Raw genomic sequence first — 16,456 nt, 5'->3', positions numbered from 1 at the left:
TGTCACTTTTTTATATTTACCTTCTGTTCACAGTAAAAAAACATTTTATGTTTGTGCTAGAAACGGTCCACTCAAATCTCTGTTAAAATTTTATGTTGAATTTTTAACATATCTGAGAGTAAATTGACATAATGTGATTGTGTGTAAAGTGATTTGAATATTTCTTAATGTTAAAACAACATAATTTATAAATAAATGAATAAATAACTATATATTTTATAATATAAATGTCGCAAATTCTAAAATAAATGAATAAAATGTGTAAATTTTTTTTTAGCATATTATAAATATTAAATTTATTGGAATATGTTAATTTAATGTATTATAAATATTAATTTTAATGAGGAACATAATTGTTTGAAAATTGTATTACATTTTTTGTGTTAATTTTTACATATTTGTTACTTCCTAACATATTTGTGTTGTATTAACATAAAAATTTAAGTGGATTATTTAAGGCAGATGAAGTGTGTTAAATTTAATGTATTAAATTTTCAACTATATAATGAAAAAAATTCTATACAGAAAATTTGTGTTAAATTTCACGTGTCTCAAATAGTACATTGAAATTTTTATGTTAATTTTTACACTGGATGAATATATTTACATTATGTAAAAACAAAAAATGTAATACGTTTGTATAACGCTTTGACACAATTTGGAAATAAATTGTGAAAACGTATTTCTTTATAATAATATTAACATATAATATTATATATTAAATTAACACACGCGCGCATATATATATATATATATATATATATATATATATATATAGACCTTTTATTCATTTATTTGGAATTTATGTCGTAAAACTGTATTTTTATGTTATTTGTTTATTATAAATCATATTATTTTAATTAACAAAAGATTAAATATCAATTTAACACAAAATATTCAAATAACATAATTACATTATGTTAAATTAACACTTGGAGTTGTTTAAAAAAATTTAACCTAAAAGTTTTTATAACCGATTTTAACACAAGTACGAAATATTTTAGTTGATATATTTGAGTAAACGAAACAAACAGCAAGAACAATAATAAAATGAGATAGTTATAGAATGTTTTTCTATGACTGAATTAATTATATATTTTTATTACAGAAATATAATAATTTGTTTAAATAATAAAATAATTAATATTTTGAATTATTAATGTTACGTATCATAAATTACTTTGAATAAAATTAAAGAACAAATAAAAAAATTGCGATAAAATAATCATTTTACAATCAAATTAATTTTAAGAATTTCATAATAATAAAATCATGTATTATGAATAATTTAAATTCTTTTTGTAATTGTAACGTTATTTACAAAGAGATTTCTCTAAAATATTTTTATAAAAACAATATTGTTTTTACACACGAGTCAATGTATTAATATAATAACTTAATAAATAATGTTTTTTAGCATAAATGATGTTTTACTTATAATAGTAATTTTTTTATTTAGAAAAATAAAATTTTTTAACCTGTATTTTTTAAATATTGTATTTTCAACGTTGCTGAATAAAGGAAATTCACTCAAATTTGCTAAAAAAAAAATAAATATTTAACATAACAATTATAGATTTAATTTTCTTTAAAAAAATGTTTCGTACAATTCTTTATATATATTATATTATGTCACTTTAATAGTGTAAGTATTATACATATATTCGTCACTATAAAGTTTGAAGAATAACATTTAAAAAATAACAATTAAAGGAATCACGAGTTTCAATAAAAAGCATTGAAACGGCACTCCATTATGAAACAAGCAGCAGTACAAATTTTAGAATTTTTCCTTAAGAAGAGAAACGGAGGCTGGGGGCGTGGCGAAGGTGAAAGAGCAGGGCCGAAACAGGGTCAGGAATCAGTACGGTGGCAACCTGCAGCCCCCATCTCACCCCCATATACTGGTATATAAAGCCTGAGGAAAGCGCTAACCTACATGCTCATTCGTACGGCAAATCATATTCAGTTCGCAAAATGAAAACCACCCGCGATGCACACGTCATCACATCTGTTTCTGTCTCCGACTTGCCTCCTTTCTAGCGACTGGCATGATGGTGAGAATCTTCTTTTAGAATAGGTAAATCCTTGAAGGCTTGATTTTAAGGAAAATCTCCTTTCTCTGGAATGTTCCCGTATATACACAATATACACACACTTAGGAACTTCAATATATTAAAATTTTATTATAGATATAGTAAATTTTTAAAATGTTTTTCGTTTTATTTAATTATATTATATTTAATTATATTATATTAGGTGTTGGAATTAATTCGTAGCGTTTTTAATGAAAGAATGTTATTTATTTCACATGAGCATTAAAAAATACATTAATGAAAGTACTTCCCATCACTTGTAAAACGCTACGAATTAATTCCAACACCTAATATATGAATATGTATGCATAATATATTACATATTTATAATATATATTATAATATTATTGTAATATGTAATATATCATAACATATACATTACATATTATTATACATAATAATATTAATATATTATATATCTTTGTATACTTTACATTATCAGTTATACTATTGTTTTATTATTTTTTTTTTATTTTTAGAAATTGTGCTGTTATTTTCTTTGTCTTTCTTGAACCTTGGAGATGAGAAAACGGGAATTCCTAAAAATCGTTATCGCATCACTTTTGCTAAAAGTTCCTTAATTAAATAAAATAAAAACTAATTAAATTTTTTGTTAAAAGACGGGAAATACTCTTTGTTTCTTATATTATTTATATTATTAAATATCAGAAAATATATTAAGCAGCAAAAACATATGAAGTATATTAATATCAGGATGGAAAGTAAAAAATAGCAATCTGTATTATATCTATAAATATATAGTAGTTTCTTTTATTTATATGTTGTATGTTTTTACTGATGTTAATAATGTTTCATAAGTAAAATTTCACTGAAGTTAATAATACAGATGAACTTTATCTTGTGAAAGAACGAAAAAATTGATGAGTCGTACATGTCATGAAGTCTCTTTGTGAATCTGAACGCGTAAAATGACATTACTACATATATCTAATTATGCTTTGAATTTTTTTTGTCTACTATTTAGATAGTTGACAAAAATCTGTGCAGCTAGAAAATTTGATGTAAATGTAAGAGATACTTAATTAGAGAAAAGAAAATAGTTACAATAAAAAAGAGAGGAAAATCTTAGTTAAACATTCACAGAATAAATTAAGATTCATTACAAGAGCCTTGTGAATAATATTTTTCTCAAAGTAACGATCTCTTATCCGAAATTAATTATTGAATAATTCCCATCGATCTCATTAATATTTGTTTGTCATTTAGATATTTATTTTATTAATTGTTATTAATCATCGAATCAGTAATATAACACGATGTTCATGGAGAGTACATAAATTTGTTATTAGAAACAGATTTGTATGTTTTATCATGAATAACAGTAGTTATTGTTCGGGAAACGTCGCTGATGCGAAAATCAATCTAGATAGAACGGAAATGAACCGGATGAATACTAAGAATTTAGAATACTTTTTCCGAAGGAATTATAAGATATTATAAGATATGTAAGATATATATAATAGACATATGTATAAGATATACAGGGTGTATCTGAAATAATGCCCACTAATCATACAGTGCTATTTTTAATAAAAAACTGAGTCGAAAAGTCCTCTAAGTCATTTTGCAATTTTGATAATAGATGAGATATTAATTTCTAAAGATTGCCGAATAAATGGATAAAATCGATGTAAAGATAATTTTAAGATATCTTTCAGTGTTCCTTGTGAAATATTTTGAAGATATTTTTTAAAGAACTCTCTTAAAGATATCTTAAAGTTGTATTATACGTTGATTTTAGACGTACATTTTGCTCACATTAGATAACTAAAAAAAAGTATATTGCGAAAATTACAAAATGGTAGAGGACTTTTCGATTCAATTATTCCTTTTAGGAATATTCCTTTAATAGGAATAGCACTATATGATTAGTGGGCGTTATTTTAGATACACCCTGTATATGTATATGTATATATATATGCATATATGTATCACATTGCAACCGCACTCACGAGCGTGGTGGAACTTCGTCGTGCGTTCGCGATTAATATTCTTTAAAGGTTTTCGCAAATAATACTTATTCGATATTCGAAATTAACGCGACAGAAAATTTTCAGACATTTATACTGTTTGCAATATTGTAATTGGGCGCCAGCCACGAATGATCTCGAGCGTGCCATTCTTTCGCGGAATTAACAAAGATTTTACTCAAAATATAAAGATCTCTAAAGAATTGCGAACGGTTGCGCCGGTTTTCATAACCGACTGCTCAGCTACAGTATTAGAAGAGCGGTTCGTGGATGGGAACAAAGAATGTTTTGAGCAGAGGATATCCAGAATTTGTAACAAAGAATAATAACAAAGATGTATTCTCTTAACTATGCTCTCAACAATGCTCCGTTTACGTTGGCTAACAATTTAACGCGATACATATTTCGGGGGCACGCAAGCAGGTTCGTGATAAATCTTATCGTGCTCTGATTGGTCGCGAGCCATCTCGCGAGTTTCGCGAATCGCGATAGCGCCGAGTATCTTTGCACGCGGAATGTGACTGACATCATCAAGCGACAATACGACTGACTTTTTGGGCTCATAAAATTTCCATCTGAATTTTTCTTGCAGGAATGTCTTCGGAATATGGTAGGTTCTTTTTCAGACAATCTCTGCTTCCGATTTCGACGTGACTTCTCGGCAGAGGTTCCCTCACAATATTGATAATGGGGTCTCTTGCCTGGACTTTGGTGCAAAATGGTCATTCCTTATCGCTGCTTCAGTCGTTCTCTTTAGCCTTTTCTTATCGTTATCAGTAACGAATTTATCGACAGAATAACAAACTCATAAGTAAGGTATTGTTTGAAAAAATTCAAAACAGTAATATCATCTGAGTGCTATCCCTCCTCTGAATGGTTTCGCGCCTCCCATATCTTTTACATATCTTCTTCCTTGCCGCCAGTTGAGATGATGAGACGCTTTGTACAATGAATCACACACAGGAATCGATTATCCTAAGTAAATTCGCAGTAATAATATTTTGCAGAACGTAACAAAAAAAAAATCGCTGGAAAATCATGATAAGCGCCGACACGCCTGCCCTCCGCGTCGAGACACAGAACGACAATGCCATGTTATTTTGGTCAGGTCAGTCCCTTACAAGGGACAGTAAAAAAACATTACATCACAACATATATGTATACACACACATATGCACGCACATGCATATACACAGTGTTTCATCACTGATGATAAATTTTAAAGATAGATTTTTTGCACCACATTAACTATTTTGCCATCCCTGAGCGCGCGAAATTTTGGTCTCGTTATTCGTAATATTTAAACTCTTCTCACTTGAAAACTATCATAGCTTCGACATTTTGGTATTAAACTTTTCATCTTAAAATGTTACAAAAAATCTGTCTTTAAAATATTTATCGTGAGTGACGAGACACCCTGTATATATAGGCTTATATATCCTATATATTAATTCTTTATCCAGTGATTAAAAACAAAGCAAGACATAAGATTCATTAACAAATAATTGAACTTTTATTAATCTTTTATTTCTTTTTGTTCTTTATTTTTTATTCTAACTAAATAAACTAAGTAAATTTATTATTTTAAATTTATAAAAAAAGACTGTATATTATATTCTCGTTTTAATTCTAATTTTTTTTTAAATATAAAATGTTTAAAGTTGAGCTGTTTAAAGATCGGGATGAGCAATTGTTTTTTTTCAAAATGTTCTCTTAACAAAATTAAATCTGATTTGACGAAAACATGTGATATTTGAATCGTTTCTTCTGATATATTCTGTATACATAATGTTTAAGTTGAAAATCAATAATTGATGGGACGATTCGTCTTCGACGGCAGTGTTGAACTTAGAAAGAAGGAGAAAAGGGATGAGGGAGAGAACGCAAGTGGCGATGATCGCATTTCTTTTAGCATCAAGATTATTATGGTAGTGATTTGTGGCACCATTAGAGAGGCGCACCTGAAATGCGTTTCTGAAAAGCCGTGGTCCAAAATTAATCGTCGGTGCCTGGCTGAGGGGCGAGGGGAGCATAAATTCCGGGTAATCCGCTCTGTGCCAGAGAAATTTTTCGTTACCTCGAAATGGCCGAAATCCGCGTTCCGTAACGAAAAGTTTCATGACAGTCTCGACAAACAGCACGTGTTTATTGCTGATCTATCATTTTTGTGAAGTTAGTACTCCGTTTCTTAGAACGATATAACTAATATTTCAATATATCTGATAAAGTGACTCTTTTCCAAAAAGTTATAGAATTCTTGATACATTCCAAAAGAAAAGCTAATAATAGTCTATGTACAAGGCAGGGATTCAGATATGTATGAATCAATTTCATATTTTTGTTAATTTTGTTAATTTTTTTATTTTAATTAGGAATTAAGATTGATTTCAATTACGGTAAAATTTTCATTTGTTTTGATTGAGTTATAATAAGACTTTTTGTCGTTATACATATATCAAATTATATAAATAAGCATATATATGTATATATATATATATATAGCTAATTCTGTATAAATCCTACACTGATTAATTTTCGATCTTGAAACACGATCCGGCTGAGGTGATATTTTTTACAATAAATTTTGATACACATGGCATCACTTTTGTCAAACTTAAAAATTGGTATTTATAAAGCTTGTTTTGTTTGTTAATATGGCTCTGTGATTGGTTTATAGCATTTTTAAGATGTTATAAATCAATCATAGAAATTAATAGAATATTAAAATATTGCTGAAAACGATCTTGAAGTGAAAATGAATTATGAGTATACCGATCAAAGATTAAAGAATATGTAAAAAATGAAGAATATGTAAAAAATGAAGAATATGTAAAAAATTTCTAATTTCTTTGTTGCAATGCATGCAAACGGCAAGACATCAGCAAAACTATTGACTTTACAAGCCTGCTAATAGCTAGATTACAACAAGGTAAACTTTAAAATAACAAACAACACAGTGTAATAGTTTTGCACACTAAATTATGTCATAAATAATTTTAAAATATAAAAAGTAACGATCAAAGTAATTTTAAAATTGGTAACCGTTATAAAAAAAATATTACTACCGTTATCGTCATAAGTATCAAAAAGAAAGGTAATGTTGTTATTAATCCGTTACCAAAAAAAGTAACTTGTGACAGTAAGACATTACAAGTGACGCATTACTTCCATTCTCTGAATTTAACATACTACTACTACGATTAAGATAATATCTAAAGAGTTAAATTATAAAATTTGACGCATTTTTTACATAAAATATAGATAAAATAAAATTGTTATTATAAACATAAAAATTATAAATATGAATGAAAATGTTTTGAATTTTGTATTTGTAACGAAATAAACTTTTTTTCTAACTGTTATAATATATATTGCTATAGCGAATAGAAACTATTTCATAATTTATTTAGGAAGAATACGGAATGATTGTCGCTTAAACCGAAAACTGGATTTAATATTAGGATTTTTAATCCTACACGGAGAGCATTATCTTTTAAAATTTATCCTGAAAATATAGTAGTTGTGATACAATACAATATTTTAAAGATTTTTATCATGCATTACAGTAAAATTAATCGAACTTTTTATACTTTATTGTAGTTTTATTAATGAATGAGAGAAATTTACATTAAAATTCCTCGAAATACAATATTGTCCCACTACTATCATATTTTCAGGAATAAACTCTAAGAAAAAATTCTCTCTGTGTAGAAAATCCCGTATATCTATTAAATTTCTAACAATTGTCAGTGTCTAATAAAAATGGAATAGATATATAAATTTTTCGTATTTACGGCAAATAGAAAACAAAAGAGACATATAATTTTTTATATATTTTTTAAGCAATGTTAAATATTCTATTGCTAATAAATGATTTAATATACCTGTGTAATAAAACGATTATTTTGTAACGGCTAATTCTAAAAAATGATGAAAAAAATATAATAAACCCGTGACTTACAATTTTTATCATTATATTGTCATTTAAAATGATGAAGAACTATAATTTTAATATCTAAAATTAAGGAAAATTGGAATCGAGAAACTGTGATTATTTTTTTTATTTTTTTGATAATTCTGTATAAAATATTATATATTTGTTTTGAATTAAAGAATACAGTGTTTGAATATTTAGCGCTGTGTGGGATTATTTATCGTCTCACAGCATGATTGTTCTTTTTTGCTTAAGAACGTTTCTGATAAGAAGCAACCTAAAAGTCAAGAAGCAAGAAATATTGAGAATAAAAATGTGCGAATTGACAAAGTGAGGGAAGGAAAGGAAGGACAAAATTTTAATCACTCACAATTACACTTTTCTGCGGTATTGTACATGGCACTAATAACTAAGAAAGTATAACAATGGCTCATGCACATGGAAGAATTGATTTAGTATTGTGTGCCATAAAGTAGCGATGGTGACCTCTTTCCTCTAGTGCAATCGATATATACACTTCGATATACACGCACGAATTACTTAAACTCATGTTTACTCATACAAGTCCATAAACGCATACAAACACACATATATGAACGTATGTACTCTTCGAATATCCGATCTATTTCACTTCCTCTCTCATCGCTCTTTCCTACTTGTCTTTGCTGAATTAAAATGTCGGCTGAAAGAGTTCAACTCTGCATCGTAATCTATATTTTGCTCTTCTTCATTTTGCGTCTAAACGCAAATAAACTTAAGCAAAATTAAGGAAGAGGATATTTAGAACAAAACAGGAGGAAAATTTATGTACGCATTATAAAAGTATTAAATGTTGGAACGTTATCGCTTGGCGATTGATAACATTTATAAAAAAGCAAAGTCATTGATTAGTATATTAATTAGTATAATATATATGTTCTGCTTTGATCAAATCTGACTTTTCGTTTATTTATTTTGTACACATATATAGATTGATTTTTATTTATTATTCTTTATTTTATACATTTGAAATTAACATTTTTAAAATAATTATTGGTTATTGTGAAACATCACTACATACAATTCGGTTTCGAATTTTTTTAGATTTCTTAGATTTAAATCTAAAAAAAAAAAAAAAAAGATTATATAGAATTTTTTCAATAAATACTACATTTTTTCAGGATATATAGTAGTGTAACGTAAACTGGAGATATTAAAAGTATTAAAAAAAAATGACGCTTTTTATGTTTTATTAGAGCTGCATTCTATTTAACGCTCGACCATCATTTATCCTTGCTTTTTGATAAACAAGGATAAAACGATTCCATAAGCGTTAAAAGCGTCTAATAATATGCCTGCGTATTCTATTCTTACGCCTTCGATATACGTATAGAGATTATAACAAAATAGTGCCACAGTGAATACAGCAGTTATATCTTATTGCGTTTTGCAATTATGGCGTATTATACGTCTTGTAGTATTTTTCTTCTCAAAAAGAAGCATTCGCGTGTTTAAATATATAATCCTACTCAATTCTTGTCTTACTTTTTCTTATTTTTTTAATAAATGTGATAGCATAAATATGATAGATTTATTTATTTTGATCACGATTTCTTTCATATTCTCGATGTTTTCTCAAGATAAGCGATATACCATTCGATTCTACTTGAATAGCCGTTTAATGTAATGTATAATTTGTACATCTCGGAACTTTTTCATTTTGCCCGAAAAACGGCTCTGACTTCTCCTTTGACACTTTTCGCTTATTTGTATTATTCATCTTGATGATTTTCTTTTGCTTGTTTATGTTGTTCGGCCAATTTTGACCTATTATTTATATTTTTATTTTGTATTTTCTCTTCTCCCCCCTCCCTCTTGAACTGCCACTGATTATATCTACTATAAAAAAATTGAGGAATAGAATTTAGCATCTTATTTATATTGCCTACAAGGCAAAGGAGAATTTTGAAACATTTTTCATCAAACTAAATTCTAATGGAAACAATTAAAATATTTTGGCTAATCAAATCTAAAGTCTCAGAGCGGATGAGAATTGCTGTTTTTCTCAGAAGAACTTAACTTTTTTTGCTAACTACGACACACATTGACCGATCATGATAGATGAAGTAGCCTAAACGTAATTTTATCTTAGAGAAAAAATTTTTGACAAAATTCTATTGAAACCACATTGAATCTTACCATGTATATAATATCTTGCAAGTTGGAGACAGTCGATAATGACGACTTAGTATTCAAACTCGTACGAGTAGTATTGCCTTGCATATTGCCGGCCATTACCCATATTTTCAATTACTGTCTTAGTCGGATATTTTATGTGGCCGTCGACAAGGTTTTAAAAGCTTGTGATTGACTACGAGACAGAGAGAGTCTCGAATTTCTTTATTCTGCAGTCAATCAACAGTCTTAAAAAGTCGTACTACACGTGAAATATCACCTTATGGTTGGAGTTTTTCCGAGTCAATGTGGTACACTACTATTGTCTGCTCGATCTCCAAGACTAAAAACCCTATTCAATTGCGATATTGTCCGATTTTGATTTTGTGTGCTATTTTTAAGGTGATATAATTGTTGATCAAATTAAATTTTTTTTTGACAATTACAATATATTGAACTCAGATCAATTTGCATATTGCAAAGGATCGTCCACTTAAACAGCATTAATAAAATTTTTTAACAACGTTTGACAAGTGGTAGATTTCACCAGAAGATTACTACATGCTTTTTTTATTTTACTAAGGTCTTTGACTTCGTTTGTCATCATATATTAATCAAGAAACTCAGAGATATTGGATTTTCATGCGTTAACTGTGCGCATGCCTTTTTTTTATAGGAGATAGACGGTCACGGACCCTATTACACATGTCAAATCCACTATCAAGAATATTAAATCTAATGTGTCTACAGAGCTCAACTCTGGATTCTTTATTTTTTGTCTTCTATCTTCTGCACTGAGAAAAAAATGTTTGGAATTTGTAACTATAATTGTAATAATTGTATATTACTATAATTATGATTATTACTGATATAATAATAATAACAGTAACTGTATGTATAGTTCTAGTAAATGTATATAATTGGCAACCTAAAATGACTACAATTATAGTTATTATAACCATAAAATAATTGAAATTAATTAAATTAAATTTTTTATAAAAAATATGGTTGTCTCAAAATATAACTGTAAAATTATAATCACTTGAATCATTTTTATGGTAATTTTAATAATTTTATGATTATAATAACTACAATTATAATCATTTTAGATTGTCAACATACATTTGTTGCTAGAACTATACACATAGTTACTGTTATTATTATTATAACAATAATAATTGTAATTATAACAATATACAATTATAGTTATAAACATTTTTCTCTTAGTGTGGATTTCAACAAAGTAAAATATACTGCATTACTGCAATTGTAATCTTTATGCGAATGACTTACCTACACAACCTAAAAATCTAGCGATGCTATTCTCAAGATTAATAAGGATATTTAATGTTAAATACTTGGACTTTGTGCAATTTCTTAAAATTAAATCCAATTAAAACTAGGATAATTATGGATACTGTGAAATTAATCGCTTTCCATTGACTGAGTTTCCATTCATTGTCGCCGATCACAATACAATTCCAAACAAGAATTCAATTAACTCTCTGGGACTCCCTATCTCGAACAATATTTCTTGGAACAGGTAAGTTACGAGAACAATTCAGAATTTTTGCCTCACTCTCGAGCTGTGTGAAACATCTCCTATCTGTATTTTCAAAAGCGGTTGATTGTGACTTACGTCAGATTTATATATCAGGTCAGGCGAATTACATTACTCCATATCTTGTTAGATTCGGATGGCTTAGGATTCACTCTCAGCGTAAATACTTCGCGGGTTGCTCAACTTTTGCTATATCGAAGTCTAAAATGTAAACAGAACTATTCACAAGAGGTTTACTTTTACACTGGAAAAGATAAATATTTCTTTGGATAGTTCTAACGGAATTTTTCCTTACGGTAAATAAATATTTATAGATAAATAAAAAATGTTGAATCAAACTAACGGTTTTTGTATCTAATATAAGCATGTGTTTACATTTAGTAAATATTTCACTAGGATTATTCAAAGAAATATTTATTAAAATTTAGTAAATTTTGTCTTCAGTGTAAAAGACTACATGATCTCGTGAAGAGCCCATAATGATGTATTAGCCTTACCCTTATAATGAACTGTATTATTCAAGCGATCATTCAGATGCTATTATTGAGTTCTATATTATTGAGTTCTGAAATAGTATTTCTCTTGAGATATGTAATGTTACCTCTCTCAATACTTTTAAGCGTAAACTTTATTATCATTTTCTTAATGATGATCATCAATTTTCGGCTGCTAATTATTCTTAAATCTTTAAGATAATGTAATAAAAATATGTTTATTTCTTGCTGGACTACATTTATATTATACGATAGTTCTGATACTCTATCTGAATTATATATTCACACGTACATATACATACACGCACTACATAAATCTGTACACATAAAAGAAATAAAACACGGAAGGTAACTCCGGTATATATGCCGCATCTATTAAAAACTTAATTTATTAAGTATTATTTATTATGTTTATAGTAAATGATCTATATCAGTCAAAACTTTGTACTATCTACTACTATGAAAAAAATATTAGAAATCCGAAATATTTATTTTTCATATTAAAAAAATAAACTTTTTAAAATCCTTGCATTTTTGCATTTATATCCCATAGGGGTGAGATATATGGCTACCCATAGGAGGAGAGGGGATGTGCGGTTTATGAAAAATTTACAAATAATGCATATAAATAAGACGTATAATAATACAATAACTTAGAAAATGTGTTTATAAAGTTTTATTAAGGAATAAGAATGGTAAATATGTATATGAAGTAATAAATAATAATTATAATCTTCCTACATATATTACAAGTATTATGATATGAGGTACTTATTTCATTTAATGCGTTTATTGCATTTAGTGCATTGAATTCAATCTGTGCACTTTGTATGCTTTGGGCATAAACCCCGCTCGCTAAAAATGTCATATATTCCAAACAGATAGGTTATACAAGACAACAAACTAAACAAAGAATATAAAAGCAAAAATATGAAATATCCATTGTCTTTTACACGCCCTACATTAATCATTTTATGTAGATTATAATTTATGATGGCGTTACTTATTACAGTAACAAATCGATTCAACTCACAATAAATTCATTAATATTGTATTAACAGTAAGAAGCTGAAATCATAACACAATACTAACATAAAGGCATGTAACAGAGTAGTTACAGAAAAATTACCTCCACTCCTTCTATTTTTTCTGATTTCTGTAGCGTAAATCCCAACGCGGCGTATTTGCCGGAGTTATCCTAAATATATTTTTATAAAAACGCATTCTATATTAGCTGTTATTAAAATTGAAAAATGTTAAATGATAAAGAAAATTTGATACTTTAGTTCTCTGTGAAAATAGCTGGGAGGAAAGTTCATTTTTTAAAATAAAAGATGTGAAGTTTATGGAAAAAAGATTCGAGAAAATACATTTAAGCGATTTCTAAGTAAGTTAAATAGAAAATTATTTATCATCCATATTCAAAATCATATATAATAGCGAAACGTGTATGAAAAAGAAGAAATTTTTAAAAATATTCCGGTTTTTTCATCCTCTTTTTAAATTTACCTGAAATTCCCCGTCACTAATGGCATTGAGACTAGAGTCCCCGAGCTGTCCGAAGATATTTCATGGTGATTCACGGCCACATCCTGCAGGACCGGTAATATTCCCAAGCCAGGGTAGGGAATAGGAGGAGAGAGAAGCAATGGGAGAGATGCGACAGCCACCCCCGATGTAAATCACCCTCCGTTCTTGTCGGCCGGAGAGCGAGCAAAGTGGATGGGAAAGCCCAGGACGTCTCTCTTCCCAAAAAATAATTTCGACGAGCCGGCTTTTCCATTAAAAAGTTTGATTCGCGGATTCGTAGTCGGCGCATCTATCCTAACCTACCTTCTCTGAAGAAAGGAAGTTTGTCATTTATCTTGAGAGTATAAGGAAAAGAAGAGTAGAGACTCTTTGGTCATTTTTTGATGTTCGTTTTATCTTTTGTTTTTGTAATGTTGCGAACATGTTGCGAAGTGTATTTTCATTTAAAATTCTGAAACTTTCGAGGTTCTGTACACCGTGGCCATATTGGACAATGACGTCAGAATCGAGAAATCGTGCTTCATATTTCCTTGTGATGAACAAAGTATATAAGAAAAGTCAAAGTATATAAGAAGAGCAAAAGGAATTAAAAGTTTCTGTATATTAATTTTATATTTCTTATCCTACCTATAACAAAATTCACGTGTTAAATTGATAATCAAATTCATGTTTGTCTCTTTTCCATTATTCTGCTTCTCTCGCTTTGCTATTTTTGTACTGCAAAAATAACTGTTAACATAAGGTGTTTTGATAGTTCACAAAGGTAAGATTAATCTGTATAATTGTATATTTGAATAGGTACAATACCTATATAATATAATATTAAATATTGCGAGCGTAGAGCGTGTTCAATATCTGACAAAATAGCGACTAGATTGCATAATAAAATATTATACAATAAAATTAATTTATTAATTTTAAATCATATTATAAATTTCTAAAACTGTAATTTATAATTTATTAAATATAATATGAAGCATAGAAATAATTAATAGAGGAGAACGTGGTATTATGGTCAGTGTAGATATTGTGGATCTCCTTAATATCTCCGCTTATACAACGAATTCTAATGATTACTTATGAAATTATTTGTTCCGCTTGCTGTTATATCATGACGCTAATATGTCAATACACGATAATCAGCACTTACTATACGCTATAATTTTTACTTTCAAATATTTCAAAACGTTTTTAAGGTACATTTTAGTGTTTAATTCTTCATTTTTCTTAAATTTGAGCGTATTATCACACGAATATATTTAAGTTTGTTATTTGCTATTTTTTTACTGTATATATTTTGAGTTATGCAAAAAACAATACGATAGCATGACATTTTGCTAATGTAGCTCTTTATGGGTATTGATTACTCACGACCTTTTTTTTGAGATTCTCATATCAAAATAATTATTTGATAATTGATTGTATCTCTTCTGTTAATCTATAGTTTATATTACGTGTACGATTTTTAATACTGAAATTTTAGTACTGAGCAGTTTATATATGCAGACAAAATTATGTGTACGTATATACACTATTTATATAAATATATATATATATATATATATATATATATATATTTATTGTATTTTACTTTTATGTTAATTTTGTAACCAAACACTTTTTTTTTAAACAAAACCAATTTTTTAAATCTATTTTTGTGGAGAAGACCACATTACTATCCCTGTTTTTTTTCAAATCACTAATGAATGTCACCATGTTTTTATAAATGTTCTATGTAATAAACATTTCGTAACTTTAAATTTAGAATCGAGTGAACAACACTTTTGACGAATGTAATCGTTAAGTTTTAAATTTAAATTATTATTATTAACCAAGTTATTGTATAAAATGTAAATAGGGCTGTAATATTACCATCTTTTCTATTTGTAATATTACTTAAACACTAATTCTTGATTTGTACTTTTAATTTTTCCAATTAATTAGAAAATTATATTTAGACTTTGTTTTTAAAATAATTAAAATTTTTTATAATAATTCGTGTTTTATTAATTTCAAACGCAGATTTAAACTCTTCCTACATTTATTAATTTTTTTAAGCATTTCTGAGTGGTGAGAATCAACAAGGTGATTTTCATTTATATATTTGTTATATTATATATCATCCTTAATTTATGCTTTGAACTGAAAATAAATAAAATTTTTTTACATCCACGATAGAAAAGTTAAAATTAAGAAATTTGAAAAATTTTTTTGGAAGTTCAGAAAGTAGAACAACATTTGTTTTAGTCAAATATTAAATTTTTGGAACATTCATTGTTACGGAATTAGAACTTTTTCTTTCCGAATTCGGTACTTACAATGTCTTTTTATCCCTTTACCATCCGACACCATCTTTGGGTCAATTTGAGGGAAGAGGTACGCGGCCCTCAAAGTCCCGTCTAACTTTAAACGACTTCGAACCTCCGGCACCTTGTCGTCGTCAGGACGAGAAGCGTCATTCTTGTCGTCCTTGTCATTCTCATCGTTGTCGTAGGCATTGGCCTTTCTTCTCAATAGCACAGTTTGCAAAGTTGCGATAGTCGCTGATAAAAGTTACGTCATTTACTTCTTAACTTCCACTTTTTCTCTTTTACGTTTTCTCAGGCAAAAACCGCGAGAGATACTTATATGCATAGGATGTTGGGCAAGAACTGAAAAATGAGAATGAAAAATTCAGAGAAAAAGGTAGTTTTGTT

The 16,456-nt window shown here is 28.1% G+C and overlaps 1 protein-coding gene across 5 annotated transcripts in view; it reads left to right on the top strand.

Annotated features, from left to right (window-relative positions):
* The window catches only part of rho-5 (rhomboid-5), a 188,759-nt gene that overhangs the window by 2,340 nt on the left and 169,963 nt on the right, over positions 1-16,456 (top strand). The window lies entirely within an intron of this gene.

The sequence above is a fragment of the Acromyrmex echinatior genome, chromosome 14 (genome assembly GCF_024713525.1).
Source record: "Acromyrmex echinatior isolate Ae372 chromosome 14, ASM2471352v2, whole genome shotgun sequence".
In the NCBI taxonomy this organism is placed as follows: Eukaryota; Metazoa; Arthropoda; class Insecta; order Hymenoptera; family Formicidae; genus Acromyrmex; species Acromyrmex echinatior.
Note: the sequence above shows the minus strand (reverse complement) of the source record. Positions and strands in the feature narration are given on the sequence as shown.